General features: G+C 42.6%; 1 protein-coding gene across 40 annotated transcripts in view; it reads left to right on the top strand.

Moving 5' to 3' along the window:
• The window catches only part of LOC103345948 (zinc finger protein 39), a 74,215-nt gene that overhangs the window by 21,692 nt on the left and 38,681 nt on the right, over positions 1-13,842 (top strand). For 11 of the 40 annotated variants that reach the window (XR_007916585.2, XR_011382925.1, XM_070059248.1 and 8 more), the window contains one exon: positions 3,209-3,342. The exons of the other annotated variants lie outside the window; for them this stretch is intronic. The gene's annotated coding sequence lies outside the window, so the exon portion shown is untranslated. The remainder of the gene's footprint in view (positions 1-3,208; positions 3,343-13,842) is intronic. 40 annotated transcript variants of the gene reach the window in all.

Here is a 13,842-nt window from a genome sequence, read left to right on the forward strand (position 1 = left end):
TTTCATAATGCACTACACAATCTTTTTGAAGACCCTTTCTATGCATGGATTTCAAAATTTATAGTAAAACAAACTTTACATTTTAATTCCATTTTTCATGATGTTAAGTACAATTGTGTATATGCATATGGAACTTACAGTAGGGCATGTAAGAAACTTAAGAGTAGTTTCTTCTTGGAAAGAAAGAAGTAATACTTTTATTTATACACCTATGTGGTATTTGACACTTAATATGTACATGTATTATGTTTTAAAGGGGGAAGTAGAGAGAGAGAGAGAGAGAGAGATGGCTGCAACATCTATGGTGGACCTGGCTGAAACCAGGAGTTAGGAACCCCATATGAGTTTCCCACATGCATGGTAGGGATCCAAGCATTTGGACCATCTTCCACTGCATTAACAAGAAGCTGGGTCAGAAGAAGAGCAGCCAGTCTTCTAACTGGCTTTCTGATATGGAATACTGGCATGTAAGCAACAGGTTAATTTGCAGCACCACTATGCTGCCCTCATTTATTGATTCTATAACTAAAAGATCTAGTTTCTGACTTTAAAATTACAATTCGGAGATCCTGGAAAAGAAAAAGAACATTAAGTAAAAACTAAGCAAATACAAGTAAAATGTGGATTTCATTTCATAACATATCAATGTTGGGGCCAGTGTTGTGATGCAGTGGGTTAATTCACCACTTGCAAAGCCAGTGGGTGATGGTGCAAGTTCTGACTGTTCAGTTCCAATCCAATTCTCTGCTGATGCTCCTGGAAAAGCAGCAGAAGGTGGTTCAAGTACATGGGCGCAGGCCACCAATGTGAGAGATCCAAGAGACCCAGATGGTGTTTTAGGCTCCTGGTTATGGCCTATCTCAGCCCCAGCCATTGAAGCTAATTGGGGGTAAACCAGCAGATGGAAGATTTTTTTCTCTTTCTCTCTGTAATTTTGCCTTTCAAATAAATATATTTTATTTATTTATTTATTTTTTAACTTTTATTTAATGAATATAAATTTCCAAAGTACGACTTATGGATTACAATGGCTTCCCCCCCATACCGTCCCTCCCACCCACAACCCTCCTCTTTCCCACTCCCTCTCCCCTTCCATTCACATCAAGATTCATTTTCGATTATCTTAATATACAGAAGATCAGCTTAGTATACATTAAGTAAGGATTTCAACAGTTTGCTCCAACACAGAAACATAAAGTGAAAAATAATAGATGATTTTTTTAAATGATGATGAAATCAGATCAGACCTATTGTCGTGTTTAATCCCAGTAAGAGTCAAGTTGGGAATTGATAATTTCTTTCCTTTTTTTTTTTTTTTTTTTTTTTAACAGAAGATCAGTTTAGTATGCATTAAGTAAAGATTTCAACAGTTTGCACCCCCATAGAAACACAAAGTGAAATATATTGTTTGAGTACTCGTTATAGCATTAAATCTCAATACACAGCACATTAAGGACAGAGATCCTACATGACAAGTAAGTGCACAGTGACTCCTGTTGTTGACTTTACCAATTGACACTCCTGTCTATGGCATCAGTAATCTCCCAATGCTCCAGTCATGAGTTTCCAAGGCTATGGAAGCCCTCTGAGTTCTTCGACTCTTATCTTGTTTAGACAAGGTCATAGTCAAAGTGGAGGTTCTCTCCTCCCTTCAGAGAAAGGTACCTCCTTCTTTGAAGACCTGTTCTTTCCACTGGGATCTCACTCACAGAGATCTTTTGCCAGAGTATCTTGGCTTTCCATGCCTGAAATACTCTCATGGGCTTTTCAGCCAGATCCGAATGCCTTTAGAGCTGATTCTGAGGCCAGAGTGCTAGTTAGGACATCTGCCATTCTATGAGTCTGCTGAGTATCTCACTTCCCATGTTGGATCTCTCTCCCCTTTATTTATTCTATCGGTTAGTGTTAGCAGGTACTAGACTTGTTTATGTGCTCCCTTTGACTCTTAGTCCTTTCATTATGATCAATTGTGAACTGAAATTGATCACTTGGACTAGTGAGATGGCATTGGTACATGCCACCTTGATTTTTTAAAAATGTTATCAACATTGCTTAATTAGTTGTGTTAAGTGTACCATATTAATTTGTTAGTAAGAGTGGAAACTGGGGGTGAGGTATATATAAACTCCGTTTTACCCTGGCATTTTTTTTCTGTAAATCTGAAAACTATTGTAAAATAAAAATTGATTTTAAAGAGATAACTTGGAAGTTGGTATTATGGGAAAGGCCTGTAACCTAGCATTTAAAGGTTGAAAATTGAAGAGATGAATTAATAGAGAAAAATGATGCCCCTGCATCTAGAACCAATTACTAATTGATTATGTTTCTTCTAAATAGTGAAATGGATAGGAGTGTAGCCACAGTTGCTAGAAAGTGATTTTGCTTACAAAATATGTTTTATTTAATAAAAAAGTTAAAAAACTGTTAAGTGATGTTTACTTCAATTTCACCATCCAAAAATCAGATTGAGACCTACCTATAGAAGGGAGTTTAAAATTGAAAAGACTTGGGGTGGTGTTGTGTTGCAGAGGGTTTAGCTGCCTCTTAGGATGTCTATATCCCATGATGGAATACATGGGATCTACTCTGGGGTGCACTCCAGTCTAGCTTCCTGCTATAACACACTCTGTGAAGCAGCATATGGTGGCCCAAATACTTAGATTCCTGGCACCATTATGGGAGATCCTGGACCCTGGCTTCAGCATGGCCCAGTATCATCCTGTTGTGGGAGTATAGAGAACCAGCAGATAGAAAAACACAGTCTTTCTCTCTCTCTGGTTTTTCTTCTCTTCACTGTCTTTCAAGTAAAGAAGTGATAAATCTTTTAAAAAGTGAAATGACTTAAAAGTGGTCAAGTGCTTGCTGTTTCTTTAAGTGAGCAAGATGCAGATGGGATAGACAGCACGTGTGAGTGGTCAGTGTAATTGCATTTAACCAGCTCTGTGGGTGGTTATTTTTGAGAACTTTCCTCAAATTGGCATCTAAGAGGCAGACCCGGAGATTTTCTTGCTACCTGTGTCCCAAGTAGGATCTCCTCCCTCTTCATGCACCATCAAGGTTGATTTAGCCATTGGCTGACTTCTATGCAGGATTAAGGTTGAGGAACAGAAACCTGACACTGCATGAATATCACATGTACTCATCTCTCTTCCTGCCTTTGACACTAACACATGGTTAAGAACAAATGTAAGAAATTTTCCCTTTGCAGGCTGGCGCTGTGGCTTAGTGGGCTAAGCCTCCACCTGTGGCACCAACATCCCATATGGGCACCGGTTGTATTTCTGGATGCTCCTCTTTTGATCCAACTTTGTGCTATGACCTGGGAAAACAGTTGAAGATGACGTAAGTGTGTGGGCTCCTGCACCCATGTGGGAGACCCAGAAGAAGCTCCTGGCTCCTGGCTTCAGATCTGTCCAGCTCTAGCTGTTGCATACATTTGAGGAGTAAACCAGCGGATAGAAGACCTTTCTCTGTGTCTTTCCCTCTCTCTGTAACTCTGCCTCTCAAATAAATAAATTAAATCTTTACCCCCTCAAAAAAAAAAAAAATTTCCCCTTTGAATTAATTTGTATCCTGACCAGAAGAAGGCACTTTGGTTTTACCTCCCCATGTAGTAGAAGGAGATCTCTGGACTGTGTTACCAATTGGCTTTGACAAGAGAAGAGGGGGTGCTCTGTAGTATAGGTTACAACCAACTATTTCATCCTTCTTGAAATTTACCCTCCCTTGGCTTCTGGTACATTTTATCTCCATTGTTTTACTTCCTCCTCCATGTTTCTGCTACTGTCATGCCCTATTTCCCCACATAACAACACACACCAATTTTTTTTCTTTTTTTCTTTTTATAACTGTGCAGGGGAAGGGAGCAGGATGCTGCTAATCTGTAGAGGGATTTTAGAGCAATCAGTGGGACAGGTACTGTGGTACAGCAGCAGGTTGTCACCACTCAGAGTGCCCATTTTCCCTATTGGGGTGCCAGTTCAAGTCCCTGCAGCTTGTTTCTAATCTAGCTTCCTCATGCATCCTGGAAGGCAGTGGCTGATGGCTACTAGTGTGGGAGATTCAGGTGGAGTTCCTGATTCCTGGCTTCAGTCTGGGTTGGCCATGGCTATTGTGGCCATTTGGAAAGTCAACCACCTCTCTCATTATGCCTTTCCAGTAGATAAAAGAAACGTTTGAAAAAACCAATATAATAGGCCTGGCATGGCATAGTAGGTAAATCTGTTGCCCATGATGCCAGCATCCCATATGGTCACTGGTTTAAGTCCCGGCCTGGCTGCTCCACTTCCCATCCAGCTCCCTGCTAACATGCCTGGGCAAACAGAGGACTATGGCCCAAGTAGTTGGCCTCTGCCTCCATTTGGAAGATCTAGAAGAAGCTCTAGGTTCCAGCTTCATTCTGACTTAGCCCTATCAATGGTGGCCATTTGGGGAATGAACCAGTGGATGGAAGATTTCTCTCTCTCTTCTCTCTTTCTGTAACTCTGCCTTTCAAATAATTTTTTTTTTTTTAAACAAACCAAAGTAACAGTAATGTTTGGCCTGTTCCTATATATCATATACTGGCAATTTTAAACAATGACCGTTGTAAAATATTTCTCTCCTAAAAAAATTTGGTTGATCTAGGGTTTAAAAAATTGCTGTGGTTACTTAAGTTTTGATATATATGTTGTAACTTCAACACACATAATATACACTGTGGACCCCTGAAATTGCAGATTTAGTTAGAGAGTAGTATTTCAGAATTGGTTGGTCCCTGGGACTAAGTTTTTATCTCCAACAGCTGTGATACTACATATGCTTGCATTCATCCAGAGAGAAAAACTGGTATCCCATCTGCTGGTTCTCTCTGCAAGTGCCCCAACAACTGGGACCTGGGCCAGGCCAAAACCAGGAACTAAATCTAAGTCTCTCATGTGGATGGCAGGAACCCAGTTACTTGATTCATCACCTGATGCTTCCCAGGAAACTAGAATTGCAAGCAGAGCAAGGACCCAAACACAGCACTCTGATGTAGGATGTGGTGTCCACTTGTGGTACCTTAACCACTATGCCAAATGCCCACCCCTTTGATTATATTTTAAAGCAAATCAGCTCAGCTGCAGAGTATAGTATTTTTGTTTGGTATGTGCAAATTTTAGTTTGCTTTGTAGATAGTATATTAAATTTGAATACTTTAAAAATGAAAGTTTCTTTTAAGTCATCAATTGCTTCTGTTAAAACTAAAGAATTTATCAAGAAAATAATTATGACTGATTTTATGTAATGATTTGTCATCAAAGGAAAAAAAAAAACAACTGCCAAATAAGCTTGGTATGCCCTTGGAAATGATTTCCAATTGAAATGTGATGAGCAGGAGACAACTGTGTAAGGATTTGAAAATAGGGGTCTAGGCACATTTTAGGAGTAAAGAGAAGGCCTGAGAGCTGTGAGAGTGAATTGAGGCATGTGGTAGTAGATGAGATGGAGAGGGGGCAAACCTTCATAATTTTTTTAGGCTATCAAGAGCTTGGATTTTATTCCAGTTGTAATGGAAAGCCATAGATTATTGTAAATAGGAAGAAGCAGAAAGTGGCTTTTCTTTCATTTAATAAGATTACTCTGGGGGTGAGAATTGTGGCACAGAAGATTAGACTGTAGCTTTAGCTTCAGACACCCGTATCTCATGACAGTGCTGGTTCAAATTCTGGGTATTCCACTTCCATTTCATCCTTCTGCTCATTTTCCTGGGAAGCAGTGGATGATGGCTAAAGTACTTGAGTTTCTGCCACCCACCTTGGAGACCCAGATGGAGTCCTTGGCTTCTGGCTTCAACCTGGCACAGCCTCTGCTGTCGCACCCATTTGGGAAGTGAACCAATGACTGCAAAAATTTGTCTTTTAACCTGCCTTCCAAATAAATAGATCTTTTGAAAAATTAAAGAATACTGTGACTGCTACATGAATTGAACTAGAGAAAGTGTTGGCAACAGAAGATTTGTAAACAGGCTATTGCAATAGTCAGAGTGAGAGATGAGGGAAGGAATTAGGTCTTATGCTTTTTAAAATGTCTATAGTAGCTTTCCCATAGTAGGTCTTCAAGGAATACTGAAGAAGTACAATTTATAAATCACTCAATGCCACAAAACCCCTAAAACAAAACAAGATGCACCTGTGACAGACAAGGTGCTGTGCAACATGGTATTAGGTCCAGAATTTGGAGTTCCACGAATCTGCTTTTAACAGCAGCTCTGGTACTTCTTAGCTATATTGCTTTTGGGACAGGGAATTTAAACCCTTTGGGCCTTGGTTTTTTTCTCCTATGCAATGGGACTGGCTTAATTCACCCCCCCCCCATTTTATTGAATGAATTGCATGTGGTGATATATGTAGAACATGGCTCCTGATTCATGGTGGTCTCTTGGTAAGTGGTGAACATTGGGGTTAACAAGACATGAGGATGCCTCAGATAATGGTCAGTGAAGCTTCTGTGTGATCCCAGCCACAACTAACAGGATTCCTTAGAAGAGGGGTAACTCTTTGGGCCTTTACACTATTAGGATTTTTTTCTCCTGAGCCAATTTTCTTCACTTTTAGTTAATTAGATTTCCAAGTATAAAGAGGAAAATATTAAGAAGATAACTTTAGAAAGAGAAAGTGCTAAAATTTTCTCTCAGCCTAACTCTTTGCCTGGATTTTAGAAATGAAATTTTCTCTCCCTCTATTCACAGGTTGAACAGTATAATGCTGAGGGTTGTGCTTCCTTGGGACTTAAAGTAGCTACTTTCTGGGTCATTCCCAATCTTCCCTGCAAGGGTTCCTAGGAGTCCAGAAGTCTCTTATCTTGTGCCTAATTAAATGCCTTGATGAAGGATGTAATTATAATTGTTTGGCTCTGTAAATTATAATTGTTTGGCCCTTACATAGACCAGTCAGGATTTCTGGGCCCCAGCAATGATCATTATGGACCTGTGAGAAGGTGTGGCTGAGACAGCTTTTTATGTTTAGGGAAGGGCTGGCCACTTCCTATTTTCCTTGGTTTTCTGGCTAAGATATGTGTGTATGTGAGCAAGAGAGAAAGAGAAAGAAGTAAGTTCAAAAAGGCCCAACAGTGTATAGAGACTTAGCACAGGGGCCATCACTGTGGTATAGTAGGTTAGGCCTCCAGCTGCAATGCCAGCATCCCATATGGGTGCCAGTTGCATGTCCCAGCTGCTCCACTTCTGGTCTGGCTCCCTGCTAATGGCCTGGGAAAGCAGAGGAAGATGGCACAAGTGCTTGAGTCCCTGCACCCATGTGGGAGACCTGGAAGAAGCTCTGGGCCCTTGGTTTTGGATCAGCCCATCTCTGGCCATTGTGGCCACTAGGGGAGTGAACCAGCGGATGGAAAACCTCTTTATCTCTCTTTCCCTCTAACTCTGCCACTCCAATATATATAGTTTGTTCTTTTAAAAAAAGAAACTTAGCACAGAGACCAGGGGAGGGACTTATAGAAGACAAGGAAGTAGTTTTCCCAGTTTAAGTCCTACACGAAGTGGGTGATTTCTGAGTCGTGAAACCCCTGAGGTTCAAGTTGAGTGCACTCTGAATAAAGCACGATTTCATGGCTCCTGTCAGAAAAGCTTTAAAAGATTTGGAAGACTTTTCCTTGGGACAGCAGCCAGTTCTCAGCAAAGCAGGTTGTTGAGATGTGTACAGATGAGCAGATTAAATTCTCCCATGAGGATTAGAGTCCACTTAAGAAGCATGTGAAAGTGGAAGCATGGGAGATGGGAATCTGCCAGGGCACACTCACTCTCGTTTACCCTCAGTAACCATCGAGTGCAGTAGAACTTCTGTTACTAAGCCAGCAGGGAAGAGCAAATGTGGCCTGCAAAGGTGTCGCTCCTCCGCGAAGAGGGGGAGCGACATAATGGTGCCGTGACTTGGATAGGAAGCCTAGGAGACATAATGGTGCCGTGACTCGGTAGGAAACCTAGGAGGGAAGAAGCGGGAAGAAGTGGGAAAATATCAGAGAGAGACGAGGGAAGAAGTGGGAAAATACCGGAGAGAGAGACTAGGAAAGAGCCTAGGGAAAAGCCGGACAGAAAAAGTGCTGGAAGAAGTTAGGATTGAAAGCGAAAGTGAAAGCTGGAAGAAACATAGACTCAGATACAGACTATGGCGGGGGTTAGGAGAAATTTATGGTTGAAAGCGAAAGTGAAACCTAGAAGAAACTTAGACTCGGATACGGACTGTGGGGAGAAGCCAGGAGAAATGAGAGGGGAATATTGTTGGAAGAAAAGTTAGGAAACATACCCGGTAGAGAAAAATGTTAGGGAAAATGAAGCCGCGGGGGCAGGCTGAGGCGGAGACGTAAGCTAGGTTGGAATTCGTCAAGTCAGCCCAGGGAACAAAAGGCGAAAAGCTAAAACCAGAGGCGGAGACGTAAGCCAGGTTGGAATCTGTCAGATTAGCCCGGGGAGCAAAAGACGGGAAGCCAAACTGGGAGCGGAGACATAAGCTATAGGTTGCATTTCGTCAGGTTAGCCCGGGGAACTTAGACTGAAAACTAAACCAACCGATGGCGGAAACGTGAGCTAGGCTGTGATTTGCGGAAGCCGCCGCGTGCAGAGAGCGCGTGGGGCACAAGCGGGGAGAGCGCACGGGGCGCAAGTAGATAGGGAATGCAGGGCTAGCGTGGAGGCCGTGGTGCGGGTGCGAAGGGGCGCAGAGACCGCGGAGCGCACGCGAAGTAGGGAAGCCGCGCAGAGCCGGGAAGCCGCCACGGGGCGAGGCGCCGAGAAGCAGCCTCGGGGCGGGCGCCGGGAAGCCGCGGGGATAAGAGAAACAGAAGTTTAGAAGTAAAATGAGAGAAATAGGAATGCTGGCAGATAGAAGTAAAATAGGAGAGATAGGAATGCCCGGAGATAGAGAAATAGAGAAAAATAAGGCCTCCCCACAACATGGCAATGAGAGAGCTTGGATTCGGTCTGCCTGATTAGTAAGACGATAAGCACCTGTGGGCGGCTGCAGGTCACCGAAGACAGGCACGAATCAACATCAATAAGTCTCCCCACAAAACGGCAATGAGAGGGCTTGGATTCAGTTTGCCTGATTGGTAGGGCTTGTAAGCACCTGCAGGCAGTTCTAGCAGAGCAGAGCATGCGCTGCAGGGCACCGAACACAGGCACGCATCAGCGCCTAAAAACCTCACAACATGGCGAAGAGAGGACCCGGATTCAGTTTGCCTGATTGGTAGGGCTTGTAAGCACCTGTGGGCAACGATAGCAAGCAGAGCAGAGTGTGTGCCGCGGGGCACTGAAAACAGGCGCGTATCAACGCCAAAAAATAAAAAGAAAGGGGGAACTGTCGGGAGCAACTCGGACTAGACTAAGTTACTGGAATTAAGACTTATTCTAAGCATCTGCTCTCCCACAATATGGCGCTGGGAGAGGAGGAAACAGCTTCTACACAGCTGCCTCCAGTTTGACCATTAACCTGCAGGAGCTGCTCCTGCTCCTGATTGGAGGAGAGCAGCGTACTCGGTGTGTGGGTAGCAGAGTTGGGATTGGTGGAAGAGGACTATAAAGGAGGAGAGAGACAACATGCACCAGGAACATATAAGGGGAACACCTGAGGAACATCTGAGCAGCCCGCGAGAGAGCCGGCCGGCGGTGTGCTGCTCCCCCGCGGAAGTGGGGAAAGTGGCAGAGGGCACCGCCCCTCCACGGAGGTGGAAGGACAGTAGCCAACCCTAGCCAACCCGGGAAGAACCAGCAGCAAACCCGGGAAGGGCCGAGCAGACAAAAGAACAGCGCAGGGTCTTGTGTCGTTCCTCCATGAAGAGGGGGAGCGACACAAAGGTCTACGTGTGGGTGGGCCAGCTTCATGAGCCAAGTAGTTTAATCTTACTGATTAGCTTTCAGGGGAGCAACTCGGATTGGCGATGCTGTTAGGAAGTATAATGAGCAATTAAATGCATTTATGAAACTATTCTAAGCAGTCTCTTAAGGAAATAATTGTCACTGCTGATCAAACCAGTGTTTTAAACACTAGCTTAAAGGCCTGCCCCATCACACCGTGCTCTTATTTTTAATAAGCCGTGCAGAGCTGGACTATGCACCAGCCATGCATATGATGATAGCACTGGCAATTCCTGCTCTTCGTCTCAGCAGAATCTACTAAATACACTTTCAGTAGTCATTCTTTGATGTCACCTCCAACCTAATTCAGGGTCACCCTTCCGTCTTTCTGTCCCTCTCTATATTACTTTCCAGAGAAACTGGTCCTTATTCCTTAAAGCACTTAGCATGTAATTACAAAGGCTTCTTAACAAAAGTTCTTCAAAATGTGCATCATGAAAAAACTGCATAGTTTCCATTTTATATACAACATAGGTTTATCTTTTAATTCAGTTTTCCACACACTTTCGAAGTACTCTGTGTTTACATGTGCTTCCAAGAGGCATTTTGGGCCTCAGCCCCCAACGTAGCATCCAGTGTGCACCCAGATAGTACTTGTTGTTTGTTGCCTAGCCAATTGACAACAGAGTGTTCCCTGCTAAAGCAGGCGTTCAGGTTAAGTGGAGCCATCTTGAGAATTTGATAAAATGATGGTGATCAGTGTAGACGCTTAAAAGTCCCCATTTGGGAACAATGTTATGGTATAATGGGCAGAGCTGCCGCCTGTGATGCCAGCATCCCATTTGGGCACCGGTTTCTCTCCTGGCTGTTCATTTCTGTCTCAGCTCCCTGATAATGGCCTGAGAAAAGCAACAGAAGATAGCCTAAGTGCTTGGGCTGTTTGTCACCCACATGGGAGACCCCAAAGAATTCCTAGCTCCTGGGTTCAACCTGGCCCAGCGCAGGCCATTGCAGCTATCTGGGGAGTAAAGCAGCAGATGGAAGGTCTTTCTCTGTTTCTCTTTTTCTCTGTCTGGCTCTCCCTCTCTTTCTCTAACTCTGACTTTCAAATAAATAAATATCTTTGAAAAGTTTGGTATCACAATTAAGATGGTGCTTGAGACACACATACTTCATTTGGAGTGTCATTTTGAGTCCTGGTTCTGTTCCTGATCCATTTCCTACTAATGCATACCCAGAGAGACAACAGGTAATGGATCAAATACTTAGATTTCTGCTGCCCATGACGGAGTTCCAGAATTCTAGCTTTGGTCTGGCTCAGCCATGGGCATTGTAAGAATTTGAGTAGTGAATCTGGATGAAAGATCTCTGTCCATCTATCACTGTTGCTTTGCCATTCAGATAAGTTAAAATGTTTTATGTCTACAACAGCAAGTGCTGGGCCAGGTTGAAGCCAGATGCCAGAAACTTCATCCAGGTGTCCCATGTGATGGCAGGAACCCAAGTACTTGGGCCACCATTTGCTACCTCCCAAGTGTATCATTAGGAAGCTGGAACAGAAGCAGAAGTGGATCTCAATCCCAGTCATTTCAATATGGGATACAAGCATTCCAAATGGTGGTCTGACATACTATGCCACGTATGAAAACATATAATGGCATAAATGTCATTTTAAGAAACATGCAATGACATGTTATAGAGAAGAAGGTTAAATGTCTTTTAAAAAGGATTTTATGGAAAAAATACCTAACAATATGATGTAAAATAGAAATGTTGATTTTTTTTAACTTTTATTTAATGAATATAAATTTCCAAAGTACGACTTATGGATTACAATGGCTTCCCCCCCATACCGTCCCTCCCACCCACAACCCTCCCCTTTCCCACTCCCTCTCCCCTTCCATTCACATCAAGATTCATTTTCGATTATCTTAATATACAGAAGATCAGCTTAGTATACATTAAGTATGGATTTCAACAGTTTGCTCCCACACAGAAACATAAAGTGAAAAATAATAGATGATTTTTTTTAAATGATGATGAAATAAGATCAGACCTATTGTCATGTTTAATCGCAGTGAGAGTCAAGTTGGGAATTGATAATTTCTTTCCTTTTTTTTTTTTTTTTTTTTTTTTACAAAAGATCAGTTTAGTATACATTCATTAAGTAAAGATTTCAACAGTTTGCACCCCCATAGAAACACAAAGTGAAATATACTGTTTGAGTACTCGTTATAGCATTAAGCCTCAATACACAGCACATTAAGGATAGAGATCCTACATGAGGAGTAAGTGCACCGTGACTCCTGTTGTTGACTTTACCAATTGACACTCCTGTTTATGGCATCAGTAATCTCCCTATGCTCCAGTCATGAGCTGCCAAGGCTATGGAAGCCCCTTGAGTTCTCCGAATCTTATCTTGTTTAGACAAGGTCATAGTCAAAGTGGAGGTTCTCTCCTCCCTTCAGAGAAAGGTACCTCCTTCTTTGAAGACCTGTTCTTTCCACTGGGATCTCACTCACAGAGATCTTTTTGCCAGAGTATCTTGGCTTTCCATGCCTGAAATACTCTCATGGGCTTTTCAGCCAGATCCGAATGCCTTTAGTGCTGACTCTGAGGCCAGAGTGCTAGTTAGGACATCTGCCATTCTATGAGTCTGCTGAGTATCTCGCTTCCCATGTTGGATCACTCTCCCCTTTATTTATTCTATCGGTTAGTGTTAGCAGGTACTAGACTTGTTTATGTGCTCCCTTTGACTCTTAGTCCTTTCATTATGATCAATTGTGAACTGAAATTGATCACTTGGACTAGTGAGATGGCATTGGTACATGCCGCCTTGATGGGATTGAATTGGAATCCCCTGGTATGTTTCTAACTCTACCATTTGGGGCAAGTCAGCTTGAGCATGTCCCAAATTATACATCTCTTCCCTCTCTTATTCCCACTCTTATGTTTAACAGGGATCACATTTCAGTTAATTTTCAACACTTAAGAATAACTGTGATAATTACAGAATTAAACCAGTCATATTAAGTAGAACAGACAAAAAAACTACTAAGAGGGATAATGTATTAAGTTGTTCATTAACAGTCATGGCTATGCTGATCAAGTCACCATTTCTCATAGTGTCCATTTCACTTCAGGAGGTTTCCTTTTTGGTGTTCAGTCAGTTGTCACCGATCAGGGAGAACATATGGTATTTGTCCCTTTGGGACTGGCTTATTTCACTCAGCATGATGTGTTCCAGATTTCCCCATTTTGTTGCAAATGACTGGATTTCGTTGTTTCTTACTGCGGTATAGTATTCTAAAGAACACATATCCCATAGTTTCTTTATCCAGTCTACCGTTGATGGGCATTTAGGTTGGTTCCAGGTCTTGGCTATTGTGAATTGTGCTGCAATAAACATTAAGGTGCAGACCGCTTTTTTGTTTGCCAATTTATATTCCTTTGGGTAAATTCCAAGGAGTGGCATGGCTGGGTCGATCGGTAGGGTTATCTTCAGGTTTCTGAGGAATCTCCAGACTGATTTCCATAGTGGCTTGACCAGTTTGCATTCCCACCAACAGTGGGTTACTGTCCCTTTTTCCCCACATCCTGTCTAGCATCTGTTGTTGGTAGATTTCTGTATGTGAAGCATTCTCACCGGGGTGAGGTGAAACCTCATTGTGGTTTTGATTTGCATTTTCCTGATTGCTAGCGACCTTGAACATTTTTTCATGTGCCTGTTGGCCATTTGGATTTCCTCTTTTGAAAAATGTCTATTGAGGTCCTTGGCCCATCTCTTAAGTGGGTTGTTTGTTTTGATGTTGTGGAGTTTCTTGATCTCTTTGTAGATTCTGGTTATCAACCCTTTATCTGTTGCATAGTTTGCAAATATTTGTTTGTTCCCATTCTGTCGGTTGTCTCTTCACTCTCCTGACTGTTTCTTTTGCAGTACAGAAACTTCTCAATTTGATGCAATCCCAATAGTTGATTTTGGCTTTGACTGCCTGTGCCTCCCAGGTCTTTTCCAGAAA

The sequence above is a fragment of the Oryctolagus cuniculus genome, chromosome 16 (genome assembly GCF_964237555.1).
Source record: "Oryctolagus cuniculus chromosome 16, mOryCun1.1, whole genome shotgun sequence".
Classification (NCBI taxonomy): domain Eukaryota; kingdom Metazoa; phylum Chordata; class Mammalia; order Lagomorpha; family Leporidae; genus Oryctolagus; species Oryctolagus cuniculus.